At 46.3% G+C, this 13,540-nt stretch overlaps 1 pseudogene; it reads right to left on the bottom strand.

The window, feature by feature from the left end:
* Positions 1-10,166, bottom strand: part of LOC116991093 — a 62,829-nt pseudogene extending 52,663 nt beyond the window's left edge.
* Between the last annotated feature and the right edge of the window lie 3,374 nt (positions 10,167-13,540).

Genomic DNA, 13,540 nt, shown 5'->3' with positions numbered 1-13,540 from the left:
TTCAATATGATCATGGCTGATCATCCAACTCAGTATCCTGTACCTGCCTTCTCTCCATACCCCCTGATCCCTTTAGCCACAAGGGCCACATCTAACTCCCTCTTAAATATAGCCAACGAACTGGCCTCAACTACCCTCTGTGGCAGAGAATTCCAGAGATTCACCACTCTCTGTGTGAAATATGTTTTCCTCATCTCGGTCCTAAAAGATTTCCCCCTTATCCTTAAACTGTGACCCCTTGTTCTAGACTTCCCCAACATCGGAAACAATCTTCCTGCATCTAGCCTGTCCAAACCCTTAAGAATTTTGTAAGTTTCTATAAGATCCCCCCTCAATCTTCTAAATTCTAGCAAGTATAAACCGAGTCTATCCAGTCTTTCTTCATATGAAAGTCCTGACATCCCAGGAATCAGTCTGGTGAACCTTCTCTGTACTCCCTCTATGGCAAGAATGTCTTTCCTCAGATTAGGAGACCAAAACTGTACGCAATACTCCAGGTGTGGTCTCACCAAGACCCTGTACAACTGCAGTAGAACCTCCCTGCTCCTATACTCAAATCCTTTTGCTATGAATGCTAACATACCATTCGCCTTCTTCACTGCCTGCCGCACCTACATGCCTACTTTTAATGACTGGTGTACCATGACACCCAGGTCTCGTTGCATCACCGCCTTTCCTAATCGGCCACCATTCAGATAATAGTCTACTTTCCTGTTTTTGCCACCAAAGTGGATAATCTCACATTTATCCACATTATACTGCATCTGCCATGCATTTGCCCACTCACCCAGCCTATCCAAGTTACCTTGCAGCTTCCTAGCATCCTCCTCACAGCTAACACTGCCCCCCCAGCATTGTTTCATACGCAAACTTGGAGATGTTGCATTAAATTCCCTCGTGCAAATCATTAATATATATCGTAAATAGCTGGGGTCCCAGCACTGAACCCCACTAATCACTGCCTGCCATTGTGAAAAGGACCCATTTACTCCTACTCTTTGCTTCCTGTCTGCCAGCCAGTTCTCTATCCACATCAATACTGAACCCCCAATACCGTGTGCTTTAAGTTTGTATACTGTATGTATGTATACTGATCTCTTATGTGGGACCTTGTCGAAAGCCTTCTGAAAGTCCAGATATAACACATCCCCTGGTTCTCCCTTATAATAATAATAATAATAATAATGGATGGGATTTATATAGCGCCTTTTTAGATACTCAAGGCGCTTTACATCGCATTGTTCATACATTCCTCAGTCGCACTCGGTGGTGGTGAGCTACTTCTGTAGCCACAGCTGCCCTGGGGCAGACTGACGGAAGCGTGGCTGCTAATCTGCGCCTACGGCCCCTCCGACCACCACCAATCACTCACACACATTCACACACAGGCAAAGGTGGGTGAAGTGTCTTGCCCAAGGACACAACGACAGTATGCACTCCAAGCGGGATTCGAACCGGCTACCTTCCGGTTGCCAGACGAACACTTAGCCCACTGCGCCATCTGTCGTCCACTCTACTAGTTACATCTTAGACATAATAAACATGCGTCCTCCTCCACTCTAGTTTTGAGACATCGTTATTATAGATGCGATCACTAGGACCTAGCGGAATCACAATATTTAGTTCACAGTGAAAGCATCCATTTAGTGCACAACAGACAGACCACGCTGCTGCCGCCCTCTCATGTTGCATATATTTATTGCAGGATTTTGGATTTCAGTGAAGATTTTAAAGCTCTGTGATTTCAAACCGTGTAACAGTCCATGCTTCACTCACTGCCGAAGTCATCCAAGGGAGGAAGTATGTTATCATAATTAAAGATGAATCGTTTTTTTTAAAAACAATAACAATATTTATTTTTAAAAACAAATAAAAATAACTCTCCCCCAGGCTTAAATTATATATTTGCAGAATTTAAAATCCTTTCTGCAAATAATACAGGTTTAACAATCGGCTTATTATAGAATGTTTGGAAAGTTCTTTCCGTGAATCACCCCGCTGTTGCCAGGATATGGTCCAATGGCGCGTCCATATTCTTAGCCGCTGATGTAGTTGCTGCCCTGGTGGAGTGAGATGTGTAAATGTCAGTATCCACCCCAGCAGCTCCCAATACCTGTCTGAGCCATCTAGAGATGGTTTGTACCGACACCCGACCATGTGGCTTTTTGTAGCTGACCCATAGTGCCTTTTCTCTCCCTCGGGGTTCTTTGGTTGTGTTGAGATATTGTAGCAAATGTGTCATGACACATAAACGGGGGTCAGGTGGGTACGCCCAGAAATCCATAATTAGTCCTGGTTCCATAATTAGACCTGAAGTCTGCTCTGTTTTACCAGCTCCCAGATAGTAAAAGTGACTTGGTCAGCTGATATGACCATGTTGTCCAGTCTGAGAAGGTGTAAGGACTGGTCCCTTTGGGCTGAGACTAAAGCCATCAGCATTACCATTTTCAGGGTGAGCTGTTCCACAGTGAGGGATCTGGCTGGTGACCATCCCCTTAGATATGACAGGATGACACTGACATCCCAGATCTGGGTGTACCTTGGTCTAGGGGGGTTGGTATTAGAGATGCCTGTCATTAATTTGGCCACCAGCGGATGTGACCCTATGGACTGTTGTCCTGGTGCCTGCCACAGATAGGCTGAGAGTGCCATCCTAGCACAATTGAATGTACTGTAACTCAACCTTCATCGTAGTGAAGGCTGGACAGGAACTCCAGTACATTCGTTATGGTTGCTGTTCTATATGTTGTCCCTGTTCTTGAACAGTATACTTCCCACTTCCTGATGCTGGAGAGGTACTGTTTCTTGGTGGATTGTTGGTGAGATACTGTCATCATGTCCACGGTCCTGTTTGACAGTCCCAGGTCCAATAATGGTCTTTTTAAATTCTGCAACCCAACAAATTTATTCTGTCATGGCACGGGTGACTCTCGCCTGTGACAGGGTGGACCAACAGATCTGATCTCCTCGGAATGGTCATGGGTGGTTCAGTGACCATGTCAAGGACCACTGGGAACTATGGCTGTGTAGGCCAGTCGGGTACTACCAAAATACCTGAAGCAGAGTCCATCTCTATTTTGCGTAGTACCCGACTGATGAGGCTGAAGGGGGGAAAGGCATAGAAAAATAATTTTCCCCAATTCAGCGAGAATGCGTCCATCGCTGCTGCCTAAGGGTCTGGTTCCCAAGCAACATATGTTGATACCTGGTGATTCAGTCGGGATGCAAAGAGGTAGATATCTAGTGTTCCATATTGCTTTCTAATTTCAGCAAATACTTTGGGGTTTAACATCCATTCGGTGTTATCATTGAATTTGCGTGACCTGGTGTCTGCCACTGTATTTAGCTTACCTGGTAGGTAAGTTACTGATAGCCAAATATGTCTGTCGACACACCATTGCCAGATTGTGTTGACCAGATTATCACATGATATCGATTTTATCCCGCCCATATGATTAATATAGGCCACCACTGGTGGCCTATATTAATTGTCAATTTGTAGGCGGACATGCAAATGGTGCATAGTTGAACAGTAAGCTTTTAGCCCATAAAATGCACCCAACATTTCCAATAGTTTATACCCAGTGTCTGTAGTAGTGATGATTCTTGTATATTCCATCTACCATCCGTACTAGATATAGTGTTAGTTGCTCCCCAGCCTTGAGCACTAGAATCCGTTTGTATCGTGAATGTTGGGTTATTGATAATGATGGGGCTGGAACTATGCCAAATGTTCACTTTCTACCATTGTAATTCTGATATTGCTTTAGCTGGTAATTTCATGGTTCGGTCAAAATGACCTGCATGTTGTTTTAGCGCTTGCGCCTTTGCTCTTTGTAAGTTTTGGTAATGCAAAGGTCCAAGCTGGGTAGCTGGAAATGCTGCTACTAATTTCCCAATTACTCTTGCCACTTGTCGAATGGTTGGTTGATTGGTAATCATTAATTTGTTGCAGGCTTGTGCCAATTCTGCTGCTTTTTCTTTTGGCAACGTTACAGACATGTGTACTGAGTTCATTGTGAATCCCGTGATAGTCCATAGTTGTGGATGGCGTCAACTTAGATTTATCTGGATGTATGACAAATCCCAGAGTTTCAAATAAATGTTTGGTAGCTAATACTACTGATTTAGCTAATTCCAGGGTTTTGCCCACTATCAAAATATCATCAAGATATGCCATGACAATATGATTTTGTTTTCTTAGTATTGCCAGGGCCGGTTTTAATATCTTGGTAAATAGTCTTGGGGCTGATGTTAGAACATTAGGCAACGCTTTATACTTCCATTGTTGTCCCATCCAGTTAAACTTTAGGTATCTACGATGATCCTTATGAATGGGTATGCATCTTTTAGATCGATGCATGCCATGAAGTATCCTCTGGAAATCAATTGTTTGGCACTAACAAATGTTTCCATTTTGAAATGTATATACTTGACAAAAGTATTCTATGTCGTTAAGTCAATGATGATGCGACATCAACCATCTCTTTTGGTTTTAGTAAAGATATTTGATACAAATTCCAAAGGGACATGTTCCGATTTCTATATGATTCCCTTTGTATGTAGTCTCACCAGTTCTGCTGGTCCCTCGCATTTTTCGTTTTGTGAGAGGGTAAACTCCCTGTGGGGTGCATGCTGAACTGGCGGCATACTTTTTTAAACAAATTCAATTTTGTATCCCTGAATACTTTGTAGTATATAATTGTCGAGTGTGATAGCCCTCCATACTTCCAAAAACAGGTGCAACCTCCCCCCTGTTAGTAAAGGCCCTGCACCTTTTATGTTCTGGAAGGAACCAGACCCATCTACCTCCATTGTTACTGGTAGAATATTCATTTCATGGGTCTCCGGCTCTTCATCAGTCGAGGTGCGTTGTGTGGGGGTGGCGCATCTTCCATGGGGTCCGTTCTGGGCCCTGTCCTAAAAAAGACTTCCGGGGATGATATGCGGGCCCCATGCTTTCACCAGTACCATGGTGTAGATGCCTGCTGGTGGATGCATAAGGGTGCTGCCGTCTGGGTTGCGTGGTCTTGCTCGTTCCGGGGCCTGCCCTCAGGAGTGCGAGTGCTTTGGACTCCTCATCCAGATCTTTTACCTGCTTTGGCAGGTCTTTACCAAATAGCAGGATTTGTGGTTGTGAGGTCGGCGTTTTGCACAACCGTGCAAATTTGGGGTTGAGGGCAGGTCTTATGGCTTCTTTCCAGAGGTTATTGATTTCATACTGTGTGTTACACAGCAGAGGCAGGGTGTCTTGTTGGTTGTTAGTCATTTCGACACCGTCCACGGAACGAGCGTATGAGGTAATGGCTGACGTCAGGCGCTTCAGTTTTTTTTACAGTTTTAGTTCTTGGGTTCGGATACCCAGCCCAATGTACCCCCAGATTTGGCTAATGATGGCCGGTACATTGAGCGATATACAATTCTCCGGTGACGTGTATAATTCCATCGCCTCATTCACTACCTGTTCTTGGAGTGGGTTAAAGGACAGGTAGTCAATGCTAGCCGCCAGTTTAGGCTGCAATGCCTGTCCCACTCGCTGTGTTACAGCATAGCGGTTTACCACACCCAGCAGCTCTTCCTGTTCCTGCACCCCCAGCATACTGCTGTTGTCTTCAGCCAACGACCCCTGTTCTTGACCAGCCTAGCCCTGGTCGCCAACGCTCCCCTCTGCTGAGGGAGATGCAATGGCCAGTGCTGGGTACTGCACTGTGGCGGGTGTGCTTGCATTCCCATGGCGAGCTGGCCCCATCTCCCGGAGCAAGTCCCACTGGAGCATTTGCTCCATTAGCCGCTCCATGCGGGCCAAACGGCCACCTCTGCCTCTCTCGGGCGGTGAGTCTTCCATGCCGGACTCATCGGAGTAAACCGGCTGGACTGACTTCTGTTTAGCCTTGCCTCCAACCCGCTGCGGTTGTTCGAGCTGTGCAGCTTGCGGTGTTGGGCTCGGCTGCACAGAAATGTAGTCAGTGACTGTGGACCGCAGCGAGTGCGGCACAGGTGCAGCCGGTCGCCCCCCACTGCTGGAACCCTCCCGGGCCATCACAGTCGGACGGGGTGCGACCTTCATCGTTTGTCTGCCCTTGTTCATGTTCTCTATGAAGACAAATCACAACAAGGGTTTTTTCAAATACGACCTCAGAATAAGTTTTACTTACCTGGAGGTCCCGTTTTAAACTCTGTTGCGGGAGACCTCGTTTTCCTGCCCGTCTCTGTTGCACTGTGTGAGACGCTATGGCGCGCATGCGTGCTGGCGGGGTCTTCACGTAGTCACTCACGTGACTCCGAAGTAAAATTTACGACTGCATCTGACCAGTGGGTGGTGCAATAAGCTTAAGCTTTCCATGCAACGTATTTTGGATTTTGCACACTAGATCATATGTTCCTCATTAATTCTTCGTGCATATATACTCCCCATTATCTATCAAATCTGGCAGATTTTTGTGTTCAAGGTTACCGAAGGACTTTGACTATTGATGTCCAATGTGAGAACAGACAGTAGTCGAAGGTAGCTGATAGATCGGATGGGTCGGAGGTCGATGATGTGGTTCACTCCTTGTATAGCTTACTCAGTGTTTCAACCTATCTATAAATACTGAACCTTGTGTCAGTTCATATTACACACTGTGCATCATTATACCACACCAGGCAATGTCTGCATGTATTAAATTTTGACTGATATCGCTGTTCATGTGGCATAGCTCATTTAAAGAATTTAAATTAAAGAATATTGGAATATGACGTTATTCATTATCACATTGTCTGTGGGAATCAGCACAAGCTGGTATATATTGATATCGCTTATGTTCTGGGCAGAGGCCTGGTGATATACAGTATGAAGACCAGTAGGCACTTCTTGTGAATATGCAGGGATGTGGGTACTGTGGGAAATGGCAGGTGTCTGTGAAAGACTGGGCTTCACTGATCGTGACAATACATTGCACGGTGCTGGAGACCTAGCTGTCACCAATAAGTTTGGACCTCAGAAGAAGTTCCAGGAAGATTCTGCCCATGTGACCCACCTGTAAGTCTGGGTCCCTAAAGAGGTATCTGTTTTGTTTCAATACACTGATGCTTGTTCCATGTTTGTGATTTGTTTGGGAGTTTTATGTTTCTGCATCTTCCCGCAGGTATCTGTGATTGGTCCAGAGGGGTTACCTCACTGGATATGTTTTTACTTTGTTGCTGTATACTGAATAGATGCCGTGATTCATTTGAAGGGGTAGCCTCCCCCTGTACTTTCACGCCGTTAGTTTTCCCACCACTGTACAGGGGTATATAAGGGTGACCATTTTGTTGGGACGAGTTTTTGTTGGTTTTCTTTCCTTCTGTTCTGCTTATGCGAGACTACTGAGTGAGTGAGTGGATCCGAGGCCGGCTCCGTGGTGTTGTATGCAAATAAAGAAGGGTTTGGACTCCAGTGTTCAACACAGTGGTTTACGGAACCAGACTAGGGAGAGAGTATCTGACCCGGAATCAACATTTGGGGGCTCGTCCGGGATCTCAACGGATTGCTAACGTGAGACTGCGACTGAGGAGCTAAGTCGTCTTGGATCACGGGAGGAGAAATTGGACCCCCGGTGTGAGTAGTTTTTGCTGCATCGGTTTTCCCCACTCCACTAATCTGATGACGAATTGGTCATTCGCTGACAGGTGCGTGGAAACCTGATGAGATCGATTAAGGTTACTAGTCTGAAGAACACTGATTTGGGTAAGGGTTGGCGTTCCTGTAGGGTTAGAGTCCACACCTTGGAGGGTTAGACTCCCAGGTTTGGGTTCGAATTCCAGGTTTATAGTCCCCGCCCAGTATTGGGGTACGAATTGACAGGGTACCTTGAAAGATGATACTGGAAAGTTTCATTACTCAGCGGGGTAAATACTGAGAGCCAGCGGTGAGGTGAGATTGGCAGATTCACTTTAAAGATCAGTGCTGGGAGCCAGTGCTAAGCGGAGTAAGTGCTGAGGATCAGTATCTTATAGGTAGGAGGGTTAGAGTCACTGGGGTTCGAGTCCCTGCCTGTGATGAGTTGAGTATAGGAGCAAATATGTCCTTCTGCAGTTGTATAGGGCCCTAGTGCCGTGTTATGGCTGTCCAAATAACTAGCACGTTTTTCTGATAATGTGGGAACCAGGCAGAGAGGGTTACTGTAAAGCTAGTGGGCGCAACTACAAAGCATGACTCATAACATGAGTGACACTGATCTACATCCTCCCTCTTAAAGAATCAACAACAGTACAAACCCATTAACTAAGTCAGGCATGCATAGCAATTGATAATAAACTGGAGGAAAGTACTTCACAACCAGCTTAAAAACACGACCAGCACGTGTGCGATAGAGACCATCTCTGTTCTTTCTCCCTGGGGACAGAGCAGGTGACTGCACAGGTGAAAGAGACTGAACCAGCATTCCTGGAGATGAAGCAGGAGACTGTGGAACAGGCGAAGTCGTCACTGGCAGAGGAGCCGTTGCAGACGTGTGTTGTTGTGCTGGTAGAGGCGGAGGAATGCCGCTCGACACAGATGGAAGTACACTAGTACAGTCTGGATAATACGGAGGTTGAACTGGCTCGTTCACAGGCAGGATATGTTGTCTGTTACGCCTGTAGGTGCCGCTATCGGCACTGACCATATATGAGCGTGGCTCAGAAGCAATTCCAGAAATCACACCAATACGGTCATGGCCTTTGTTAGTCTGTAAACAGACCACCTGCCCCTTGGTCAATGGTGGCAGTGGCCCACTTGTTTTGTCAAACCATTGTTTTTGAATGTCACGCTTCTGTTGTAACCTGGATTGAACCTCCTCAGGTGGAATCACCTGTGGGATTAATGCCTGATCCGCTACAGGCACCGTGGTTCAGGTCTGCGTCGACAATAAACATTCAGCGGTGAACCCAAAATGGGGTCACGGGAGATGGTGCGTAGGTTGAGCAGATCCATGAATACATCGGATTTAGCTCTGCATGACCGTTCCATGAGCTGTTTGGCACTTTTGGCAGCTCGTTCAGCCAGCCCATTAGACTGTGGATATTCAGGACTGCTGGTAATTTGGCGAAAATTCCACCGTCTAGCAAACTCCCTGAAGTGTGAGCTGGTGAATTGACTGCCGTTGTCAGTTAGCAGTTTTCCCGGAGATCGGTGGATTGAAAAATGGTGAGATAACTTCAAAATCACTCCACTGGAAGTGGGGCTGCTTGAAAATCAATGTCAAACCATCCTGAACACGAATTGATGAATACCAGGTACTGCTTGCCATGCCAATCAAATATGTCAGCTGCCACTGTAGGCCACGGGCGTGCAGGTACCGGATGTGAAAGTAGTGGTTGCTTTTGTTGGTGAGATGCCAAGCTGTTGCACTCTGCACAGGATGCCACATTCTCGGTGATGTATTCGGCCATGCCAGGCCAGTAAAACATGCTTCTTGCCCATAGGATAGTAGCATCAGTGCCTGGGTGCCCTGCATGGACAGCATTAAAATACTGGTTGTGCAGTGAAGCAGGAACCACAGCCTTGTGTCCTTTTAAAACAATGCCATCCTGCAGCAGAGTGTTTGAGGTGCTCCACGGGCTGCCCCACCAATCAACCATTGGCAGAAACCTCTGCCACCACTTGTGCCCATGCTTTGGCGGCACACTGGATTGCCCTATTCGGAGAGCCACTGGAAATTACGTCCGACCAGGGGTCTCAGTTCACATCTGAACTGTGGTCGGCCATGGCCCGCCTCCTCCGGGTTAACCTGCACCGCACCATGCTGTATCTTCCACAGGCGAACGGCCTTGGGGAGCGTTTCCACCGGCAACTCAAGGATGCCCTGAAGGCTCGGCTCAAGGACCCGGACTGGGTCGACGCATTGCCGTGGGTTTTGCTGGGTGGCCGCACTGCGCCCAAAGAGGATTTGGCCGCCTCCTCAGCTGAGTTTGTCTATGGGCCCCACTCACAATGCCCATTCAGCTCATACCATCAGCACAGGGCCAGGCGGAGCAGCCATCAGCCGCCCTGCAATGGCTTCAAGACACGATGGGCAAGCTTGCACTGGTGCCGACGTCTCGCGATGGTTCATGTAGGCCGCACGTTCCTTCCGCTCTCCAGGACTGCCTATTTGTTTTCCTGCATCGGGACTCACACCAGACAGCGGCCTCGAGCGTGGCCTTTCCACATTCGTTTTGGACATGGGGGGTCATCGTGAGACGGTCTGTGTTGCACGGCTGAAGCCAGCACACGTGGACATCAGACAGCTGGTGCTACTTGCGTGGCCTTGCCCTCGGAGTCGCTCTCCATTCCTTGCCCAAGCGCCTCCAGGTCTTGGGAGGGGTCCTGTGGTGGTTCCTGGGAAGTAGGCTACTCCCTGGTTAACCCCCTCGGCACTTAATGGACTGGTCCGCGGACGGGGCCCAGCTACAAGTATAAGAGGCGTGGCAGTTGGTCTCCAGTCTCCCACTGAAGCAGAGAGTAGTGTGCTGTACTAATTAAAGCCTTTACAGAATTCACCTGGCTCCTCGCCTTCACTCCGGGCTTTCCACGCACCCACTACAATAGCAGCTTGAATTTTACTACTGATAATTTTACAATGGTGAAGGTGGACCCACGCATTTCTCCCTTCTATCTTGGCAGCAGTCGGGGTTGTGAGGAGGATCTGATAAGGTCCTTCCCACCGAGCATCCAGACCCTTTCTTACCCAATTCTTTACCATAACAAAATCACCAAGCTCAGCTTTAGACGAGGTAATTAAAGGTGGTTCTTCAATATATGTCGCTCGTACCCAGAAATGCAAATCTTTTAATACTCGGGTCAATGATAAAACATAGTCAGTCATTTCTGTGGCCATATGATGGAAATGAACAAATCTTGGGGTACTTTGGCTCCATGGGGTTCTGAATGGACGACCAACACAATCTCTGCTGGGCTCAAGTGTGTTCTTCCTGCTGGTGTAGTGCGCATCTGGAATAATGTTTCAGGAAATATTTTAAACCAGTTATCCCGTTGCAGCTCTTAATTTAACACGTTTTTAATGTCAGGTTAGCTTGTTCAACAAGTCCAGCAGCCTGTGGTCGATAGACGCAGTGTGACTGCTGCTGGATGCCTATTTATTCACAACATTCTTTATTTACCTTTCCTACAAAATGAGGACCATTATCTGAAGTTAGCCGAATTGGAATTCTGTATCTCGGAATAATCTCTCTCATGAGTACGTTGACCACTGTAAAGGCTTTGTTGTTCACTGTAGGATAAGCTTCTATCCACTTCCTAAATTCATCTACAATTACCAACAAATATTGATATCCCTGACATCTTTCCAGCTCAATGTAGTCCATCTGGAGAATTTCAAATGAACCTATGGGTAAGAGCGTTTTCCCACTTCCACAGTTTACGCCTTTTCCGGGATTATGTTGCTGACAGATCAGGCAACGGCTTTGAATCCTCTGAGTCAGTTTGCAACCTCGGATACCACCAAGTAGCTAATAGTGTATAGTCAGGTGCTTGAGCACCACCATGAGTTGCAAAGTGTACATATTCAATAACCCACATTGCTAGTTCATTTGACATAAAAGTTTGTCCTGCTGGGGTAATCCACTATCGCGACAGACAAGCAACCCGACAACCGAGTTGCTTCCATTATTTTACATCTTTCTCAGAAGCGTCTTCCTGTAACCTATTGACGTCCAGGATCATTGGCATTGGCTTTTCCGAGAGAGACATCTTTATCTACAATTTTAGTCTGCCTCATCATTTTAGGGACAACCACCCTGGGCTCACGGGACATTTCTCTCCTTTAGGTTCTTGGTCAGAATGACGATTTCCTACATCTACTGGGGTTTGACCTTTAGTATGGGCGCTTCATTTTATCATGGAAATTTGTTTTGACAACGTTAAGGCTGTAACAGGTCTGATACTGATTTCTGGTGGGATGTCTAGGTTCCTGCTTAAGTCAATAATTCTCTATTCCTCCACAACTGGCCAAAGTCATGGACCACTCCAAAGGCAGACATTGAGTCAGTTTAAACATTCACTCTTAAATTCTTCCCTATGATAAGCAAACAGTTCTGCTTATTGGGCAGAACTGCTTGAGGGTGTTTTAAAGGCAACTGCTTCTATACTATCCCTGGTTTGATTTACAATGGCATATCCAGAAAGCCTATCTCCTAGGGGTCCCATTTATGCACTTCCATCCACATACAAGATTAGATCAGGGTCTACCACAGGAATATCTGTTAAAACTTCCCTAACAGAAGTATTTTTGTTGATTAGTGATAAGCAGTCATGCCTTGATTCCCTGTTCTTCCGGTGGTTTATCGAGAAATGATGCTGGATTGATGGTAGTACAATACTTGAACCGCAATTTGTTTAACAGGTTTATTTCATACTTATTCTGGCGAGCCGTGGTGAGGTTTTGAGTCTGCAGCTGTCCTAGCAAGACAGCAACTGAGTGAGAACTGTATATTGTTATATTCTGTTGTAAAGTCAAATTAGCAGCTGATTGTAAGCTGTTGTAGATCGCAGTCAAGATCTGTGCGCAAATGGGATGTCCTCGTGCTACAGGATCAAGCTTTGAGGAGTAGTAAGCGTTGATGTTTGTCTCCATGTTTCAGGGTAAGAACTGCAGTGGAGCAATCAGAGAGGGTTGTACAGTACAATTGGATTGGTCAATCATAAAATGGCTTTCCTAATGCTGGTGCCTGTAACAGAAACTTCTTCAGATTTTCAAAGCCTTATTGAGCTTCCTCAGAAAATTGAAACTTGCCCTCTATACTAGTGCATGGTGTAAATGTTTTTAATGTCCAAAGCAATGTTGGGTATCCACTGTTGACAATAGTTACCATGCGTAGCCACTGTCTCATTTGCTTTGCCTCCCGTGGCACAGGGAATTCACAGATTGGTTTGACTGGACTGTTCTCCAGACTCTGCACTGTTGCTGAGAGTATCACACCAAGCAACTTCATCTTTGCTGGGCCATTAACTCTTTTGATTGGGAGACTAGATATCCCGATGCTGATGGATTATTGGTATCTTCGTGGTTACTTTGTTCATCCTGTCTGGCTACAAGTGAATCATCCACATACTAAACTAAGGTGGAGCCACATTGAAAGCTTAATGTTTGCAGGTGTCCTTGGAGACATCTGGAAAATAGTGTTGGAGAATTCCCAAATCCTTGATGGAATCGTATCCAAGCGTACTGTTGTCCAGTTTAAATTCCAGTTGGAATATTTTGGAGGACCAAGAAACCAAGAACCATTGTAGGTGAAGGCCAAAAGTTACTGACTGTCCTGGTGCAGAGGTAGGGAGAAGAAGGCATGTTGTCAGTCCACTATCGAGAAGCTCTGTGCCTGTGCTGGAATTTGGGCTAAAATGTGAGCTGAGTTAGGCACCAATGCATGAAGCGGTTCTTCTATGGCATTAATGGACCGCAAATCCTGAACCAATCTATACTAGTCCAGTTTCCCTGCTTTGGGTACTGCGAGGATAGGCGTGTTGCAATATGATTGACATTTAACCAGAATGCCCTGTGCTAGCAATCCCTGAATTAAATTATCAATGTATGGTATTGCC

The sequence above is a fragment of the Amblyraja radiata genome, chromosome 32 (genome assembly GCF_010909765.2).
Source record: "Amblyraja radiata isolate CabotCenter1 chromosome 32, sAmbRad1.1.pri, whole genome shotgun sequence".
Taxonomy (NCBI): domain Eukaryota; kingdom Metazoa; phylum Chordata; class Chondrichthyes; order Rajiformes; family Rajidae; genus Amblyraja; species Amblyraja radiata.
Note: the sequence above shows the minus strand (reverse complement) of the source record. Positions and strands in the feature narration are given on the sequence as shown.